This window comes from Rhinoderma darwinii, chromosome 5 (assembly GCF_050947455.1).
Source record: "Rhinoderma darwinii isolate aRhiDar2 chromosome 5, aRhiDar2.hap1, whole genome shotgun sequence".
NCBI classification, from domain to species: domain Eukaryota; kingdom Metazoa; phylum Chordata; class Amphibia; order Anura; family Rhinodermatidae; genus Rhinoderma; species Rhinoderma darwinii.
In genome coordinates this window covers 21,435,754-21,457,028 of record NC_134691.1, presented here as the reverse complement: position 1 = coordinate 21,457,028, position 21,275 = coordinate 21,435,754, and the positions used below count along the sequence as shown (strand labels likewise).

The window sequence follows — 21,275 nt, the reverse complement described above, 5'->3', positions numbered from 1 at the left end:
GTGGCACTTAGGGGGCATAACACTGTGTGGGCACAATTGGAGGACAAAATACTGTGTCCTTGAAGGCGTTATAATATATTACATTATTAAATATTATTATTATACTGTGTGTGGGGCAATAAAGGGGCATTACACTTTGTGGGGGCACTATATAGGGCATTATACTGTGGGGAGGAATTATGCTTTTTTATGGGGCATTTTTTATAATGGCGTGGGGCGCCGAAAGATAATTTCGCACGGGGCGCCATCTACCCTAAGGCCGGCCCTGCCCCCTTACAAGCGTCCAAGGGGTTAGTTATATATACCAACAAATCATCTGCATAAGCTGCAGTTTTATGCTCAACATCTCCCACCTTAAGGCCTTTAATAGTGGGGGTTTGTCGTATCTTCAGTAGCAATGTTTCTATTGCGAGTATAAACCGAGTGGGAGATAAAGGGCATCCCTGACCAATGGCGGATCATCATATGGGCGGTTCGGGCGGCCGCCCGAGGCACTCAGGGGGTCCATTGCTGCCCGAACTGCACATAATCGTAAAAACTATGCAGCACAGTTGCGCTGCTAACTGTCACTGCAGAGAGAAGGTGCAGGCAGAACAATTCGGGGCCGGCTTAGCCGGGATAGTGAAAGTTACCTCTCTACATAAATGTGCTCCGAATTGAAGGCTAAAGGACCTTTGATGACGTCGTGTCCATGTGACCCCCGCCCACCAATCAGGTCCGTCTATCACGGTGAAGAAGCAGAATATCTGCAGGGAAGAAGGCCCGCCCACCAGTCAAGTTTTTACACAGAGCTCCAGGCTGGTGAGTGCTTTTCCAAACCCCCATCCCTTCATCACTCACTCCATCTGTTCATCCCTCCATAACTCACTCCCTCCCTTCATCACTGCTGTGTGTGTAACGCTTTATACAGGGGGATGTGTGTGTGACGCTATCTACAGGGGGATGTGTGTGTGTGTGTGACGCTATATACAGGGGGATGTGTGTGTGTGACGCTATATACAGGGGGATGTGTGTGTGACGCTATCTACAGTGGGATGTGTGTGTGACGCTATATACAGGGGGATGTGTGTGTGATGCTATATACAGGGGGATGTGTGTGAGGCTATATACAGGGGGATGTGTGTGACGCTATATACAGGGGGATGTGTGTGACGCTATATACAGGGGGGTGTGTGTGTGTGACGCTATATACAGGAGGATGTGTGTGTGACGCTATATACAGGGGGATGTGTGTGTGACGCTATATACAGGGGGATGTGTGTGTGACGCTATATACAGGGGGATGTGTGTGTGACGCTATATACAGGGGGATGTGTGTGACGCTATATACAGGAGGATGTGTGTGTGTGACGCTATATACAGGAGGATGTGTGTGTGACGCTATATACAGGGGGCTGTGTGTGTGACGCTATATACAGGGGGATGTGTGTGTGACGCTATATACAGGGGGCTGTGTGTGTTACGCTATATACAGGGGGCTGTGTGTGACGCTATATACAGGGGGATGTGTGTGTGACGCTTGACCTTCCTAAGTAGAGTCGTGTGTTAATGAACCTTCCCTTACCCCATCTTATCCCTCCACCCCCACCTTTAGGAAAGACACGTGACACCGAGGTTGGATGTGAAATGGCCACAGCAGCCGTTTATTAATTTCACAGTTTTATCAAAACAATTTAAATCCGAAACATTCGGATAACTAGTTAGGAATCCACCAGAGAATTCCTCCTAATAATTCACATGACCCAACATGGGTCAGAATCGTACATAACAATTTAACGTTAACATTAACCCGAGCAGAGGAAGTCCTTGAAGCCCCTTCAGATGTTCCTTTTTAAGAACACACCGAATTAGCCATCTGCAAACCACCAATTACCTCCAGCCGTAAACCAGCTCGGAAGCACCGTTCACCTCTGCAGATGGCTCCAACCACTAGAAGTCCACTTCAAGGGGATAACACCCGATGAAGCCCTCAAGTGATATACCGACCACTAGAAGTCCACTTCAAGGGGATAACACCCGATGAAGCCCTCAAGTGATATACCGACCACTAGAAGTCCACTTCAAAGGGATAACACCCGATGAAGCCTTCAAGTGATATACCTTCTACCAGAAGACCACTTCAAAGGGATAACACCCGATGAAGTCTTCAACCATGTACCTTTTTTGGGGGACGCATACCCCCGATGCGACCCCCCCACCATTTTGTACTGACTGGCCTCAAGGACTCCCCCCGCCAGCTGCCATGACAACAGAACCTACTCCGGGAAAAAAGGAAAAACATGTTAAATAAGCACACAAAACAAAGACAACACTCATAAACGGACGTACATAAAGACCCACAGGGGTAACAAACAAAGGGTGGGAGGGTGGGAGCTTGTCTCTCCCTGTGTTACTCCTCCCGCTGCTTCCGGCTCAATGCCGCAAACAGCGGGAAGCTCAGCAACGGCCCCCTGACTCCTCCTTGTCCCTCCTCCACCTCCTCCTAACTCTCCCTCCAACTCTCCCTTACCTATTAACCCTTTCCCTACCAGTGAGGTCATGGAGGCTTCCCCTTAAGCCCTGCAGGCTGCGTCCAGCCTCTTCTTGACCTTCCTAAGTAGAGTCGTGTGTTAATGAACCTTCCCTTACCCCATCTTATCCCTCCACCCCCACCTTTAGGAAAGACACGTGACACCGAGGTTGGATGTGAAATGGCCACAGCAGCCGTTTATTAATTTCACAGTTTTATCAAAACAATTTAAATCCGAAACATTCGGATAACTAGTTAGGAATCCACCAGAGAATTCCTCCTAATAATTCACATGACCCAACATGGGTCAGAATCGTACATAACAATTTAACGTTAACATTAACCCGAGCAGAGGAAGTCCTTGAAGCCCCTTCAGATGTTCCTTTTTAAGAACACACCGAATTAGCCATCTGCAAACCACCAATTACCTCCAGCCGTAAACCAGCTCGGAAGCACCGTTCACCTCTGCAGATGGCTCCAACCACTAGAAGTCCACTTCAAGGGGATAACACCCGATGAAGCCCTCAAGTGATATACCGACCACTAGAAGTCCACTTCAAGGGGATAACACCCGATGAAGCCCTCAAGTGATATACCGACCACTAGAAGTCCACTTCAAAGGGATAACACCCGATGAAGCCTTCAAGTGATATACCTTCTACCAGAAGACCACTTCAAAGGGATAACACCCGATGAAGTCTTCAACCATGTACCTTTTTTGGGGGACGCATACCCCCGATGCGACCCCCCCACCATTTTGTACTGACTGGCCTCAAGGACTCCCCCCGCCACAGCGAAACAGGCCTTGACCACCTTAAGCCTGTGAGTTCCGCCACACCACCACCGCCCTTTCTATTCCTTCTGCTATCGCCAAGCTCCAAAGATCAATGCCAACCTCGGTCAGATGAACCCCATCACCCCTCCAGAAGTTCCCCACTCCTGACTCCAAATCCCTGTGCCGCACACAAATGCCCCCGATTTTTGCTACGAAACGGGACACCGCCCGATTAACTTTAATGCGAGCCTTATTGACTCTTTCACTGACCTAGCCAACCGCCAATGTTTCCTCGGGACTATGTCCGACCACACTATCACCAACTTGGGATAAGAAACCCACAAACCCAACATATCGTGTTTGATATCCCGCACCAACTCACGCAAGGGGCAGACTCCTAAGTCATCCCCACCCACGTGCAACACTAAGACCTCCGGAACCCTATCAAGCCGGGCCTATGTCTGGAATTCTGCCAACCCCCTGCTCCATGACATACCTCTAAATCCCAGCCAATGCACAACCGCATCCTGTCGCGGAATGCGCAACTGGCGACCGTCCGGGCACGTACGAATGACCCAGTGCACGTACGAATGACCCAGCCACCACACCAAACACGGAGGCGAATCTGAAATGGAAAACAATTAGACACCGCCATACAAAACATTTTTTAAGCGTTAACCACAACCTCATAACAAATGGAGCGGACATAGGACTTAACTCAGTTGGACTCCCAACGACCAATGCGCCGCACCCCTTCATCATCCAACCCCCAGCGCCCCGCTGCAGTTGCTGCGCCAATCCTGAAGGAATGAGATGAATATGAGCCCGCCGCGACACCAACCGCCGTCAGACATTCCTTAAATACATCTCCAAACTGAAACCTGGACAAAACGACCCGTCCACATGACGTAACAAAGGCAAATCTGGAGACCCCGCTTGCGGCTTAAAAAACCCCGCATGCACTCTACTGGGCACATAACCGACCCCGGGAGGGCGAACAAAACTATCAGCTTACCCTTCCCTACTTGGCTAAGCAAAGCAAACGACACAGGCCTTCTACTATCCGCCTCCCCTCTACCTCGGCCCAACCCCTTCAAAGCCTGTAGCACCAAAAATTCCTTAGATACATCTTGAAAGCCTCGTAACCTAAAACCAAACGCCACCGCAGATATGAACCGGTTCACCTTTGCCACTGAAAACCCCGCCTCCCAGGCGTCCCCTAACCAGTACAAAAGTGCCACCAACCTGTCTCTATCCGTATTGACGTCACCCAACTCTCTTACCCACTCCTCCCACTGCCTCCAACAAGCAGAATAAGCACTCCACGTCGTGCGCGCCAAAAACCTTTGTATCAGTTGTTCTACGGGACCGAGACCAGATCCCAAAGATGTTCCGGACAAGCCAAACCGAGACGTTCCGCTCCCAGTGCCAATTGCCGAAACCGGTCCCACTGCGAGCGAGAAAGAGCATCAGCGATGCAATTCCGTACCCCCGGCACATGCACCGCCACCACCCACGCGTTCAGCGACAAACATACCAACACTAAATGTCGCAACAATTGAACTCCAGGAGGAGAGGACGCCGTGATGTTATTAATGGCCAGCACCACCCCCATGTTGTCGCAGTAAAAAACGAACCTTCTTATCCCTGAGCCTGTCCCCCCAAATGGTTACCGCCACCACGATGGGGAACAGCTCGAGCAGGGCCAGATTCCGCGTGAGTCCGCTGGACACCCAACTAGCCGGCCATTGACCTGCGCACCACGGACCTCCCCCGTAAGCTCCAAAACCGCCCGCCCCAGCCGCATCCGTAAAATTATTCAAATCACTCGCACTCCCGCCGTTGCCGCTGCCAACCGTCTACCAAACACCCTCCCCATTGGCATAATCCGGCAGGCGAAATTCAACTTCCCCAGCAGCGACTGAAGCTCCCGCAGCGTCATTTTCTTCAGTCTACAAGCCCGCCGTACCTCCAGCCTCAAAGCACCCAGCTTATCCGCAGGGAGACGACACTCCATTGCCACCGAATCTATTTCAATTCCCAAAAAACAAATCGTAGCTACTGGGCCCTCCGTTTTTTCTGGCGCCAAAGGGATCCCAAAATCCCTCGCAACCTTCTGTAGTGCATAAAGCAAATTACCGCAAACCGGCGAACCCCCCGGGCCAACGCACAAGAAATCATCTAAGTAATGGATCAACGAGTCGACCCCGGATACTCCCCTCGCTACCCACTCCACGAAGCTACTAAACGCCTCGAAGTACGCACAAGAAAGGGAACGCCCCATCGGAAGGCACCGATCCACATAAAAGGCCCCATTCCAAAAACAGCCGAACAGCCGTTGGCTTTCTGGATGAACTGGCAACAACCTGAACGCCGCCTCGATTTCGGTTTTTGCTAGCAGCGCGCCCGGACCCGCAGCCCGCACTAACCCCACCGCCTCATCGAATGGGTATAGGCTACGGAGCACAACTCGTGATCTATCCCGTCGTTTACCGACGAACCCTTGGGATACGATAAGTGTTGAATTAAACGAAATTTTACGGGCTCGCGCTTAGGAACAATACCCAACGGGGACACAACTAAATCTTTTACTGGCGACTCAACAAAAGGCCCTGACATGCGACCCAACGAAACTTCTTTTAACAATTTGTCCGACACGACCTTGGCATGCGAGTAAGCCGATTTTAAATTCCTCCGCGTAACCGGAACCTCATAAGGAGGCGGGGGAATAACGAAACCAACACGAAAACCCTCGTAAAGCAACTTAGCCGCCGCCCTGTCCGGATACTCATTTAGATAAGGGGCCATCTTTTCCACCCTCACCGGTGACACCCCCTTGACCAGCCGCGGAGGACTGGTTCCCTGACCTCCTTTTCCGCATACATTTCGCCGCCCCGTGTGATGCACCATTACACTCCGAACACACGTGCTTGAACTTGCACGTGGCCCCGAACTTGCACTGGCCTTCATTAAATTGCCAGCAAAACCCTGCCTTTCCCCCGCCGCCTTGTCCAACCTGACTAGACTGGCCTCCTTGGCCGGCGCTCCCGGGAAAGGACTGCCTAACCGGAGCCGTAACCCGTAACCAGAGAGCAATATCCTTCTGGTCCCACCGAATCGCCGGCCGGAATTGCTCGTCGTATCGCAGCCACGCCTGGCCCCCATACGCCCTATGAGCCTCCCCAATAGCATCAAAATAACAAAACAACGCCGAACAATTTTCCGGCGCCTTTTCCCCTATCACACTGGCTAATATGGCGAACGCCTGCGACCAATTAACGAACGTCTGCGGGATAAGCCTATACCGCCGCCGTTCCTCCTCGTCCTTTTTACTCTCGTCCCGCTTGCTCTTATCCAAATTAAATTTAGCGAGCGGCAAGAGAGAAAAAATCTCTACATATTCGTCCTTCCAGATCCGCTCACGCACCTCCTGCTTTAAATGCGCCCCCAACGGACCTTCGAAACACACATACACCTCCCCACGAGCGCGATCATCAATACGCACCCGATCGCCATCTTTTTGCGCCTCGGTCTGTACCGACACCGCGACCGCCTCTCTAACCGCCGTTACGGGCCGCGCTTGTAACAATCCCCCTTCCCTGGGACCCTCCCAAACTACCGCCGGGGACACATCCGTGACTACCGGTGCCACCGCCCTATCTAGGCGCCCGACCAGCTCTCTCAAGCAACCCACTAAGTCTGCCAAACCCGCGCCATCGCGCCCGCCCGCGCCACTACCGGCCACCGATGCGACGCTAGCAGCCCCCCCGCCGATACCCGACATAAAAATCGCTGGATATGACAATGATGGAGTTATACACTCACCGGGCTGCACAGGCGCTGTGTTCCCGTCAGCCGGACCATCCTGACCTCGACGATACACGTCCAGTTCACCTTCCTCCAGCTCTTCTCTCGCCGACGACTGTCCATCCAAACGACATATTCGGAACGGGGATGAGGACGCGCTGACCGATGGGCCGGCAACCTGCCGCCCGACCGCCGGGACCCAGACTTCCGACCGGACCTGTTGCCTCGACGTCGCTGCAGATCTAGACGTCCGTCTCGCTGATCCTGAAGAAGCCTGCCCCCTGGCCGGAACATCACCAGGCGGGGCGGCCGTACCTTGTCCTCCGAATCTTCCATCCGATGGGGGAGGGGTGACAGGGAGCCCGGCCTGCGACTCCCTGCTTACCGCCGGACCCCGTCGCGGCTTGGGATTCCTGCCAGGACGCAGGGCCTGGGAAGGGGCGGTCCTCCCAGCTGCCTGGCCTGCAGCGTCCGAGATCGGGCCCCCTCTGCGACGCCGTGTCCGCGGGACTGCCTCAGGACTGAGGCGCTCTGGAGGTCGGGACCGCCGGGAGGGACGGGTCGACCCGGCCTGAGTCGCCGTCACCCCCGGCAACGCTCTCAGCCTGCTCCGAGCTGGAGCGGTTGTTGCCGACTCCCCCCCCGCCGCCATAGTAATGCTAGTAAGGGGGCCGGGGGAGGGGAGCCTGTCCCCTGCAACAGACCCCGAACGCCGGGCCTGGCGTGGCGAAACGGCGTCCGGGATCCTAGTTAATGCAGCCACGGTCTCCTCAAGCCATCCGGGACCGTGGTGCACATCAGCGGCACGCAGCCGCTCTAATAATACGGCCTCCGACATTGTTATAAGCGCGGGCAACGGGGAGCTTGTCTCTCCCTGTGTTACTCCTCCCGCTGCTTCCGGCTCAATGCCGCAAACAGCGGGAAGCTCAGCAACGGCCCCCTGACTCCTCCTTGTCCCTCCTCCACCTCCTCCTAACTCTCCCTCCAACTCTCCCTTACCTATTAACCCTTTCCCTACCAGTGAGGTCATGGAGGCTTCCCCTTAAGCCCTGCAGGCTGCGTCCAGCCTCTTCTATATACAGGGGGATGTGTGTGACGCTATATACAGGGGGATGTGTGTGACGCTATATACAGGGGGATGTGTGTGTGACGCTATATACAGGGGGATGTGTGTGTGACGCTATATACAGGGGGATGTGTGTGTGACGCTGTATACAGGGGGATGTGTGTGAGGCTATATACAGGGGGATCTGTGTGTGTGACGCTATATACAGGGGGATGTGTGTGTGACGCTATATACAGGGGGATGTGTGTGACGCTATATACAGGGGGATGTGTGTGTGACGCTATATAAAGGGGGATGTGTGTGTGTGTGACGCTATATACAGGGGGATGTGTGTGTGACGCTATATACAGTGGGATGTGTGTGTGACGCTATATACAGGGGGATGTGTGTGTGTGACGCTATATACAGGGGGGTGTGTGTGTGACGCTATATACAGGGGGGTGTGTGTGTGACGCTATATACAGGGGGGTGTGTGTGTGACGCTATATACAGGGGGGTGTGTGTGTGACGCTATATACAGGGGGATGTGTGTGTGTGACGCTATATACAGGGGGATGTGTGTGTGACGCTATATACAGGGGGATGTGTGTGTGACGCTATATACAGGGGGATGTGTGTGTGACGCTATATACAGGGGGATGTGTGTGTGACGCTATATACAGGGGGATGTGTGTGTGACGCTATATACAGGGGGATGTGTGTGTGACGCTATATACAGGGGGATGTGTGTGTGACGCTATATACAGGGGGATGTGTGTGTGACGCTATATACAGGGGGATGTGTGTGTGACGCTATATACAGGGGGATGTGTGTGTGACGCTATATACAGGGGGATGTGTGTGTGACGCTATATACAGGGGGATGTGTGTGTGACACTATATACAGGGGGATGTGTGTGTGACGCTATATACAGGGGGATGTGTGTGACGCTATATACAGGGGAATGTGTGTGTGACGCTATATACAGGGGGATGTGTCTGTGACGCTATATACAGGGGGATGTGTGTGACGCTATATACAGGGGGATGTGTGTGTGTGACGCTATATACAGGGGGATGTGTGTGTGTGACGCTATATACAGGGGGCTGTGTGTGTGACGCTATATACAGGGGGATGTGTGTGTGACGCTATATACAGGGGGATGTGTGTGTGACGCTATATACAGGGGGATGTGTGTGTGACGCTATATACAGGGGGATGTGTGTGTGACACTATATACAGGGGGATGTGTGTGTGACGCTATATACAGGGGGATGTGTGTGTGACGCTATATACAGGGGGATGTGTGTGTGACGCTATATACAGGGGGATGTGTGTGTGACGCTATATACAGGGGGATGTGTGTGACGCTATATACAGGGGAATGTGTGTGTGACGCTATATACAGGGGGATGTGTCTGTGACGCTATATACAGGGGGATGTGTGTGACGCTATATACAGGGGGATGTGTGTGTGTGACGCTATATACAGGGGGATGTGTGTGTGTGACGCTATATACAGGGGGCTGTGTGTGTGACGCTATATACAGGGGGATGTGTGTGTGACGCTATATACAGGGGGATGTGTGTGTGACGCTATATACAGGGGATGTGTGTGTGACGCTATATACAGGGGCTGTGTGTGGTGCTATATACAGGGGGATGTGTGTGTGACGCTATATACAGGGGGATGTGTGTGTGTGTGACGCTATATACAGGGGGATGTGTGTGTGTGTGACGCTATATACAGGGGGCTGTGTGTGTGACGCTATATACAGGGGGCTGTGTGTGTGTGAAGCTATATACAGGGGGATGTGTGTGTGTGACGCTATATACAGGGGCTGTGTGTGGTGCTATATACAGGGGGATGTGTGTGTGTGAAGCTATATACAGGGGGATGTGTGTTTGGTGCTGTATACAGGGGGATGTGTGTGTGACGCTATATACAGGGGGCTGTGTGTGTGACGCTATATACAGGGGGCTGTGTGTGTGACGCTATATACAGGGGGCTGTGTGTGTGACGCTATATACAGGGGGCTGTGTGTGTGGCGCTATATACAGGGGGATGTGTGTGACGCTATATACAGGGGGATGTGTGTGACGCTATATACAGGGGGATGTGTGTGTGACGCTATATACAGGGGGATGTGTGTGTGACGCTATATACAGGGGGATGTGTGTGTGACGCTATATACAGGGGGATGTGTGTGTGACGCTATATACAGGGGGATGTGTGTGACGCTATATACAGGGGGATGTGTGTGTGTGTGACGCTATATACAGGGGGATGTGTGTGTGACGCAATATACAGGGGGATGTGTGTGACACTATATACAGGGAGATGTGTGTGTGTGTGTGACGCTATATACAGGGGGCTGTGTGTGTGACACTATATACAGGGAGATGTGTGTGTGTGTGTGTGTGTGTGACGCTATATACAGGGGGCTGTGTGTGTGACGCTATATACAGGGGGATGTGTGTGTGTGTGTGACGCTATATACAGGGGGATGTGTGTGTGTGTGTGTGTGTGTGTGTGTGTGTGTGACGCTATATACAGGGGGATGTGTGTTTGGTGCTATATACAGGGGGATGTGTGTGTGTGTGTGTGTGATGCTATATACAGGGGGATGTGTGTGTGACGCTATATACAGGGGGATGTGTGTGTGACGCTATATACAGGGGGATGTGTGTGTGTGACGCCATATACAGGGGGATGTGTGTGTGTGACGCTATATACAGGGGCCTTTGTGCACGTGGTGCTTTACTATACAGTGTTTGACACTATTATATTCCGGGGTGCAGTGTATGGTGCTATTATATTTAGAGCCACAGTGTGTGGTACCATGATCATTTTGTTTTCGTTTATATGTGTAGAAATGTTGGAAAAGTGAGCAACAGAAGACATCTAAGTGACAAATTCTGCAGAAATGGGTCATGGCCGGGAGAAGTCGTAATGAAGTCTGGACCGGATGGAGAAGAAAAGAGGAATAAAGTTACCAGAATCTGAGAAGTCGTCACCTGTGAGTCACTAGATTTATAGAGAATCTGTCACCTCTCCTGACATGTGTATTATAGGAAATCCTTGTGTTTCACTAAAAGTCTTTGTGCAGTCCAGGACTGACAGACAAATGTGTGTTACCATTCCCCTTGTTAGGAGGATGTGTCCCTGCACAGTGCGATACTGTCAGCGATGGTTGGAGACTGTCAGTATGTAGGGACACAGCCAGACAAGGGGAATCGTAACACCCATTTGTTAATGCTTGCACAAAAAGGTAGTGTTACGGCGGGGGAGAAGGGGGGCCCAAGTTTGGGTAACAGCCCAGGGCCTATAGTCTACTTAATCCGCCGCTGTCCCTGACGTGTACCATTCCGGATAGGGAAGGAATCTGAAAAGGTGCCATTCACTTTTGCTGTGGGAATCGTGTATAGTGAAAAAAATTGCATCTATGAATTGTTGTGGGAAACCAAATTTATGGAGAGCAGCTTTTAGGAATGTCCAATCAATGCGTTCAAAAGCTTTTTCTGCATCCGTACCAAGTAGTATCAGAGGTGTCTTATGTTGTTTCACAAAATACATGGCATGAATGGTTCTTGTAGTATTAAACTTTCCCTCCCTCCCTGGGACAAATCCCACTTGTTCTGCTCCTACCAATTTGGGGAGAAAATAATTAATGCGTGTTGATAACATTTTTGCCCACCATTTTACATCTGAATTTAACCCCTTCCCGACATTTGCCGTACATGTACGTCATGGAAAGTATTGACTTCCCGCATCTTGCCGTACATGTACGCCAAATGTTTGGGACCGGCTCAGAAGCTGAGCCGGTGCCATCATCACCGGATCTCAGCTGTATCTTACAGCTGACATCCGGCTGTAATGGCGGGGACCGAAATTAGCTTCGATCCCCGCCATTAACCCCTTAAGTGCAGCGCTCAAACGCGATCGCTGCACTTAAGGTGTTTGCAGCTCATCGGAACCCCAGTAATGAAATTGCCGGGGTTCCGGTGGCTGCAATGGCAACCGGAGGCCTAATACTGGCCTCCCGGTCTGCCTAGCACCGAAGCCGGTCAAGATCCGCCCGGCGGCGGAGCCTGATCGGCTTCCGTAGCTGCCGGCAAGATGGCGCCGGGTCAGGAGCTGATCCGGCGTCATCAGCGGTGGAAGTCAGCTGTACTGTACAGCTGACATCCACCTGTAACGGCAGGAACCGGAGCTAGCTCCGATCCCTGCCATTAACCCCTTCGATGCAGCAATCGAAAGCGATTGCTGCATCGTAGCGGTTACTAGCAGATCGCCAGCCCTGACAGGCAATCGGGACTGGCGACTGCTGTTATGGCAACAGGAGACACAATGGTCTCCTGCTCTGCCATTACGGAAGCCGATTTAGGCCCCGCCGGGAGGCGAAGCCTAATCGGCTTGCTGTCAGTGAATGACTGACAGATCTAATACATTGCACTACATAGGTAGTGCAATGTATTAGAAAAAAAAAAATCTGACCGTTGGAACTTCAAGTCCCCTAGTGGGACTTGAGAAAAAGTGTAAAAAAAAGTGCACAAAATAAAAGTTTGAAAACAGTAAAAGTTTCAAGTAATCAAATAAAACACAATCCCCCTTTTACACTTATCAAGTCCTTTATTATTGAAAAATAATAATAAACCATATGTATTTGGTATCGCCACGACCGTAACGACCTGAGGTATCAAAATATTATATTATTTATTGCACGCGGTGAACAGCGTAAAAAAAACCGTAAAAAACGTTACCAGAGTTTCTGTTTTTTGGTCACTTTGCCCTACAAATATTAGAATAAAAAGTGATCAAAAAGTCGCACGTATCCAAAAATGGTACCTATAAAAACTATAGCTCGTCCCGCAAAAAACAAGCCCTCATACACCTCCGTCGACAAAAAAATTAAAAAGTTATGGCTCTCACAACTTGGCGACAGAAAAAATACATTCTTTTTACAAAAGTAATTTTATTGTGCAAAAAGTTGTAAAACATGAAAACGTTCTATAAATTAGGTATCGCCGGAATCGTACGGACCCGCAGAATAAAGTTAACATGTCATTTATAACGCATGGTGAACGCTGTATAAAAAAAAAACGAAAAAAGCTGTGCCAGAATTGCGTTTTTTTGTTTACCTGGCATCCCAAAAAATAGGATAAAAGGTGATCAAAAAGTCGCATGTACCCCAAAATGGTACCAATAATAACTACAGCTCGTCCCGCAACAAACCAGCCCTCATACCGCTACGTCTATGAAAAATAAAATTAGTTATGGCTCCAATAAGTCAGGAAATAAAAAAATACGCAGTTGTGCCCGAGGGGAACATTTCTTCTGTTTGAAGAGGCGATTTTTCAAGGACCTAAAATTAGGGAACCAGGAAAGGGAGGGCCCAAACATATCCGCTGGAAGCGACGGTGCCCGTATTATACCAGGACAACACTTTCCCAGCAAAATTCCCCAAACTACAAAAGCGCGGAGTGTGGACCAAAAGGGGGATAAGAAATGACACCATTTATCAGTGCGACACCGGCCTGTGCGGAAAGGATTGTGTCACAGCGTAACACACATCTATGGATTATTTTATTGGGTTTTTTTACCCCGTTATTATACCACCTGACTATGCCCCTTATATACTCCGCCCGGCTTACATATGCCCTACATTATAAACGGAAACACCAGTAAGACTCCAAACAAAACTACTACCAAGCAAAATCCACGCTCCAAAAGCCAAATGGCATTTCCTCCCATCTGAACCCTACAGCGTGCCCAAACAGCAGTTTCCTTCCACATATATGGCATCGTCATACCCGGGAGAACCCTTTTAGCAATTTTTGGGGTGTGTGTCTCCAGTGGCATAAGCTGGGCACGACATATTTGCCACTGAATGGCATGTCTAGGGAAAAATATAAATTTTTAATTTGCACCATCCACAGCGCATTCATTTATGGAAAAGACCTGTGGGGTGAAAATGCTCACTACACCCCTTAATAAATGCCTTGAGGGGTGCAGTTTCCATAGTGGGGTCACTTCCCAGGGGTTTATTTTTATTATTTCACATCTGAGCCTCTGCAGTTGTGAACCAATACTTTGTAAATCGCCAAATTAGGCCTCAATTTTACATGGTACGCTTTCACTCCTGAGCCTGGTCGACTGTCCAGGCAAGAGATTAGGGCCACATGTAGGGTGTTTCTAAAACCAGGAAACCCAGCATAATAATTAGAGAGCTGTCTCGTTATGGTGGCACAAGCTGGGCACCACATATTGTCCACATATCTGTGGAAAAAATCCCATTTTCACTCTGCAACATCGAGTTCACACTAATTTCTACAAAACACCTGCAGGGTTAACATGCTCACTACACCCGTAGGTAAATGCATTGAGGGGTGTAGTTTCCAAAATGGGGTCACTTCTGGGGCCCACAGGCGCCCAGAAACCAATCCAGAAACATCTGCACTCCAAATGGCGGTCCTTCCCTTCTGAGCCCTGCCGTGTGCCCAAACAGCAGTTTATGACCACATATGGGGTATTGCCGTACTCGGTAGAAATTGCTTTACAAATGTTGGGTTCTTTTTTTCCTTTATTTGTTGCGAAAATGAAAAAATTTGCGCTAAAGCTACGTCTTATTGAAGAAAAAGGATTGTTTTTATTTTCACTGCCCAATTCTAATAAATTCTATGAAACATCTGTGGGGTCAAAATGCTCACTACGCCCCTAGATGAATTCCTCAAGAGGTGTAGTTTCCTAAATGGTGTCACTTTATGGGCGTTTTCATTGTTTTTTCCCCTCAGGGGCTTTGCAAATGTGACATGGCCGCCGCAAACCATTCCTGCTCAATGTGATCTCCAAAAGCCAAATAGCGCTCTTTCCCTTCTAAGCCAAGCCGTGTCTCCAAACAGCCGTTTATTACCACATGTGGGGCATTGTTTTACTCGGGAGAAATTGCTTTACAAATTTTACGGTGCTTTTTCTCCTTTAGTCCTTGTGGAAATGAGAAAAAATTAGCTAAACCTACATTTTCTTTGAAAAAATTTAGATTGTCATTTTCAGGGCCTATTTCCAATAATTTATGCAAAAAACCTGTTGGGTCAAAACGCTCACTATACCCCTAGATAATTTCCTCAATGGGCGTAGTTTCCAAAATGGGGTCACCTGTGGGGGGTTTCCACTGTTTTGTCCCCTCAGGGGCTTTGTAAATGTGACATGGCCTCCACAAACCATTCCTGCTAAACTTGAGCTCCAAAAGCCAAATAGCGCTCTTTCCCTTCTCAGCCTCGCCGTGTCTCCAAACAACCGGTTATTACCACATGTGGGGTATTGTTTTACTCGGGAGAAATTGCTTTACAAATTTCACGGTGCTTTTTCTCCTTTAGTCTTTGTGAAAATGAGAAAAAAAATCGCTAAACCTACATTTTCTTTGAAGAAATGTTGATTTTAATTTTCACGGCCTACTTCTAATAATTTCTGTAAAAAAGCTGTGCGGTCAAAATGCTCACTACACCCCTAGATAATTTCCTTGAGGTGTCTAGTTTCCCAGATGGGGTCACTTTTGGGGGATTTTGACTGTTTTGGCACCGCAAGAGCCCTTCAAACCTGACATGGTGCCTAAAATTTATTCTAACAAAAATAAGGCCCCAAAATCCACCAGGTGCTCCTTTGCTTCTGAGGCCGATGCTTCAGTCCAGTAGCACGCTACGGCCACATGTGGGATATTTCCAAAAACTGTAGAACCTGGGCAATAAATATTGAGTTGCATTTCTCTGGTAAAACCTTCTGTGTTATAAAAAAAATTGTACTAAAAATTTATTTCTGCAAAAAAATATGAAATTTGTAAAATTCACCTCTACATTGCTTTAATTCCTGTGACATGTGTAAAGGGTTAAGACATTTTCTAAATGCTGTTTTGAATACTTTGAAGGGTGAAGTTTTTAAAATGGGGTGACTTTTTGGGTGTTTCTAATATATAAGGCCCTCAAAGCCACTTCACAACTGAACTGGCCCCTGTAAAAATGGCCTTTTGAAATTTTCTTGAAAATGTCAGAAATTGCTGCTAAAGTTCTAAGCCTTGTGAGGTCATAGAAAAATAAAAGGATGTTCAAAAAACGATGCCAATCTAAAGTAGACATATGGGTGATGTTAATTAGCAACAATTTTGGGTGGTATAACTGCCTGTCTTACAAGCAGATACATTTAAATTGAGAAAAATGCTAATTTTTGCAATTTTTCGCTAAATTTTGGTGTTTTTCACAATTAAATACTGAACATATCGAGCTAATTTTGCCAGTAACATAAAGTCCAATGTGTCACGAGAAAACAATCTCAGAATCGCTTGGATAGGTGAAAGCATTCCGGAGTTATTACCACATAAAGTGACACATGTCAGATTTGAAAAATGAGGCTCGGTCAGGAAGGTCAAAAGTGGCTAAAGAGGGAAGGGGTTAATAGGGAAATAGGCCTGTAACTGCTACACCTTCCCAGATCCTTCCCCTCCTTAGGAATTATCGTGATGTTGGCTGCTAATGTTTGGGCAGTGAAATGTGAACCTTACAAAATGTAATTGCAGACGGAAAGAAAGTATGGTAACAGGGTTTGTTTCCATTTTTTATAATAAATAATAGGGAGCCCGTCAGGACCAGGGCTCCTCCCGTTCGGTATGGACATCAACAATTTTTCTAGTTCCTCTAAAGTAAACGGGGCCACCAAAAAATATTGTTCCTCTTCTGTCAAGGAAGGAGCATCAATGGAATTTAAGGCTGGGTTCACACGTGGCGGAATTTCACTTGAATTCCGCTGCGGACACTCCGCAGCGTTAATCCGCAGCAGAGCCGTTTCTGCATTGACTTCCACTTCTATTTAGAAGTGTTCGTTTAGACGATGCGTAAAATTCCGCTGCGGAGCATAGGCTGCGGAGCGGAATTTGGTGTCCGCAGCATGCTCTGTCTGTTGCGGAGCAGTGGCGGACTGTTTGCGGACTCATGGCGGAATTTCTCCATTGACTTCAATGGAGATTCTAAATTCCGCAATGAAGTCCGCAGCTGTCATGCACATGTTATGTGTGCTGCGGATGCGTCTTGCTTTTTTAACATGACATTTCTTCATTCTGGCTGGACCTATGTATTTCTAGGTCTACAGCCAGACTGAGGAAGTCAATGGGGCTCCCGGAATTACGGGAGCGTTGCTAGGAGACGTCAGTAAATAGTCACTGTCCAGGGTGCTGAAAGAGTTAAGCGATCGGCAGTAACTGTTTCTGCACCCTGGACAGTGACTACCGATCCCAATATACATCAACCTGTAAAAAAATAGAAGTTCATACTTACCGAGAACTCCCTGCTTCTGTCTCCAGTCCGGCTTCCCAGGATGACGTTTCAGTCTAAGTGACGGCTGCAGCCAATCACAGGCTGCAGCGGTCACATGGACTGCCGCGTCATCCAGGGAGGTCGGGCTGGATGCCGAAAGAGGGACGCGTCACCAAGACAACGGCCGGTAAGTATGAAATTCGTTTACTTTCACTAGGGAAAGTGCTGTCCCTTCTCTCTATCCTGCACTGATAGGGAGAAGGGAAGCACTTTTCCCGCAGTCCGCAGCAGCTAGTCCGCATCAATTTACTGCACATTTTGGGCAGATCCGCAGCCGTAATCCGCAACCCGGATTAGGTGCGGCATTGATGCGGACAGTTGCGGAGGAAATCCGCCACGTGGGGGCATGCCCTAAATATTTTCGTATGGCTTCAACATGCGAAACCTGAGTAGACTGAGCAGGCTCTTTTTTAAGGTTGTACAACTCTGAATAGAATGTCCGCAATTCTTGAGCTATTTGATCAGTCTTAGTTGTTTTCCGATCCAATTGACCTTTTATAGAGGAAATAAATGTTTTCCCTCTTTGTTATTTAATAAGATTGGACATCATCTTGTTCCCTTTATCCCCGTGTGCATATGCTTTATATTTAAGTAATTGAAGGGATTTAGCGGAACGTACATTCAGGATGTTTTTGAGTTTCTGGCTGAGATTTTGTAGTTCTATCTGAACGGAGTCCAACTGCGATCTTTTAGGTACGTTTTCTAGGGAAGATATTTGGCCTAACACAGCATTTATAAGTTGCGACCTCTGTTTCTTTACCCTAGACGCCAAGGCAATAAGTTCCCCCCTTACAAACGCTTTGTGTGTCTCCCAAAGGATAGGTTGCGAAATAAGAGGGTCGTCATTAAATGTAAAAAACTCCTTCAATTTACCCTCTAACTTGTGTACATCTTTAGATTTTTCGAGTTGGGTATCGTTAAGTCTCCAGTTCCATCCTCTAACAGGTAGCTCTTTTAAGATGAACTTAACAGAGAACAGAGCATGGTCCGAAATTGTAATGTTCCCTATCGAAGAGGAACAAACCTGGGGCAGGTACTTCTTAGACATAAATAAGTAATCTAAGCGTTGATACGAATCATGTGTATTGGAATAGAAGGAACAATCCCTCATGGACGGGTGATGAAGTCTCCACACATCTATCAACTGCATTTTAGTTAACAGAACTTTAAGGCGTCTAAGGGTCTTATGTACAATATGAGATGCTTTGGAAGAGGAGTCCAAACCCGGATCCAATGCCAAGTTGAAATTGCCTCCTACCACCACCAAGCCTTCAAAGAAAGGTTAAAGAAGCTGTAATACCTTTACCAACCACTGCGCCTGTCCCACGTTCGGTGCATAAAGATTCACTATTGTAACTTTCATATTTGAAATAGTACCTTTGAGAAATATATATCTACCAAGTGGGTCAATTTGCGAGGCTTCAAGAACAAAAGGTATAGTATTCCGTATTGCTATAGAAACGCCTCTTGACGCTGCGTGATATGTGCAGGGGAACCACTTATCATAAGGCTTGGTATGTAGCGAGGGGATCCTACTAGTTTTAAACTGTGTCTCCTGTAAGAAGACCAAGTCAGCATTCTCTCTTCTCATCATATTGAACACTTGACTTTGTTTTTGCGGAATATTCAGCCCTTTGACATTAAATGTTAAGACTTTACATGAAGCCATCAATCGATCCTACAGTGAGACAGACGCAGTGCTGCCCAAGAACAATCACAGTACAAACATAAAAACACAATCTATATACACGGATATTTGTAAGCACATCACCTAGGCCATTTGAGCTGTATAGAAATGAACTTACAAGGGTTACAATACCGAGATCCAAACACAATCTGAGATCCACATATCGGCAGGTAAACCCTAAGGCCCGAAATTATGTTTCCTTACTAGAAACAGAATAGAGCAAGGGAGGGGGGGGAGCACAGCGCCATTAAGAAAGGAGTCAACCCCCAGAAACAGTATCATCTAAATTAACAGATAAGGCAGCAATAAGGAGAATCTCCAATATCATTGCCAGAGTGAACATAAGCCATCAAAGGATAGTACACAGAAGCAACATCGTATGCACATTCTCAGGTCACAAGGAGAAAAGGCAAAAAATAAACTTTTAAGAAAAAAGGGGTGAGTGGAGGAAGCAAGATAAAAAGAATACAAGAGGATTTGCATATAGACCAAGTAACAGCAAACAATAATCACTCACGCATTCCTCCAAACCCACAGCAAGCTGCAGAAAATAAGAAAAAGTCCTATCATTCAGGGCAGGCACTTCAAGTACCCAAGTTGGTCGCTTGGTAGTTCTTGTATCTCGGAGACTTCAATCTAGGAGCCATCCTCCACTTCTGCTGTGAAGGTAATAGCGGGAAATCTTGATCCATTTGCGCAGGCAGCCAGGACGGTACCTCCATAGGTGTTATACCTGTCTTTTCCCAAAATTTTGGGACGTCATCTGGAGACCAAATGGTAATTTGACGTCCATCTTTTACAGTTGCCAAACCAAACGGGAACAACCATCTCACCGGCAGCTTCTTACCCCGGAGGGTGTCCGTTATGGGCTTCAAAATTCTTCGTTTTGCAAGGGTACTTGGAGCTAGGTCATGAAAAAATAATATTTTTGTACCTTCATATTGAAAGTCCACTTGTTCTCTTGCAGCTTTCAATAAGCATGAGGTGTCCACGAAACTCAATAATCCGCAAATGACCTCTCTCGGTGGTTCATGAAAGGCAAGTTTCGGTCTGAGTGCCCTGTGCACTCTCTCTATCACCATTTTGTCAGCTCCCTCTTGGCCCACCAGATCAGCAAAAATTTGAAAAGTCACCTGTTGCAAAGTGTCTCCTGTAGTCAGTTCGGAAAGACCCCGAATTCTGATGTTCCGTCTACGACTGCGGTTCTTCTGGTCTTCTCTCATCAGGTATTATTGATGTTGGTCTGGTGTGCAGCAAGCATACCTCCCAACCGTCCCGGCGGTCTGAGCAATGTCCCGCCCTGCCCCGGATCTCCCCTGGTGCCAGCCACGCCCCTCTGCAACTAGTGGCGGACCATCATTAGGGCGGTTCGGGCGGCCACCCGGGGCCCAAGGCTCCCAGGGGGCCCATGGCTGCCCGAACCGCACATGACTGCACGGACCCCGTAATGCCCGGTGGCGTCGCTAGGCGAGGTGAGTTTCTGCCCGACTCCCAGCTATTAGCAGCCGTGGTCTGTGCTGCGATCTCTCACTGTGCTGCTTTAGAAGCTTCCCCTCCAACCCCCCTTCTCTGCTTTACACACCTCTCCTCCTGCACCTGCTGCTGCTGCAACTAGTCGGGACGTGACGGAGGGGAGACTGTCTACGGCACTGTGTCGGGCCATCAAAGCTGCTGAACGCCCTCACAAATATCCTGCATAAAAGGTTAGTGCATGTGTGTTTACAATGTGTACTTTATATGTGTATATTGTGCATATTCGTGTGTCTGTGATGTGTATGTATATATAGTGTGTGTGTGTGTGTGTGTGTATGTATATATAGTGTATGCATCTATATATAGTGTGTGTGTGTGTGTGTGTGTGTGTGTTTGTATGTATGTGTATATATAGTGTGTATGTATATAGTGTATGTGTATATATATAGTGTGTGTGTATATATATATAGTGTACGTACAGTGTGTATGTATATATATATATATATTGTATGTATATATCAATATATAGTGTGTGTGTGTGTGTGTATATATTGTGACAACTTGGGGACCACTTAGCTCATGGGATCGCCATCTCCCGGGTGAGATGGTTGGCACACA

The 21,275-nt window shown here is 48.3% G+C and overlaps 1 long non-coding RNA gene across 1 annotated transcript in view; it reads left to right on the top strand.

Annotated features, from left to right (window-relative positions):
* Positions 1–714: 714 nt before the first annotated feature.
* Positions 715–21,275, top strand: part of LOC142652333 (uncharacterized) — a 34,970-nt gene continuing 14,409 nt past the window's right edge. Inside the window, exons 1-2 of the long non-coding RNA XR_012847821.1 lie at positions 715–801; positions 11,012–11,157. This is a non-coding gene — a long non-coding RNA (uncharacterized LOC142652333). The remainder of the gene's footprint in view (positions 802–11,011; positions 11,158–21,275) is intronic.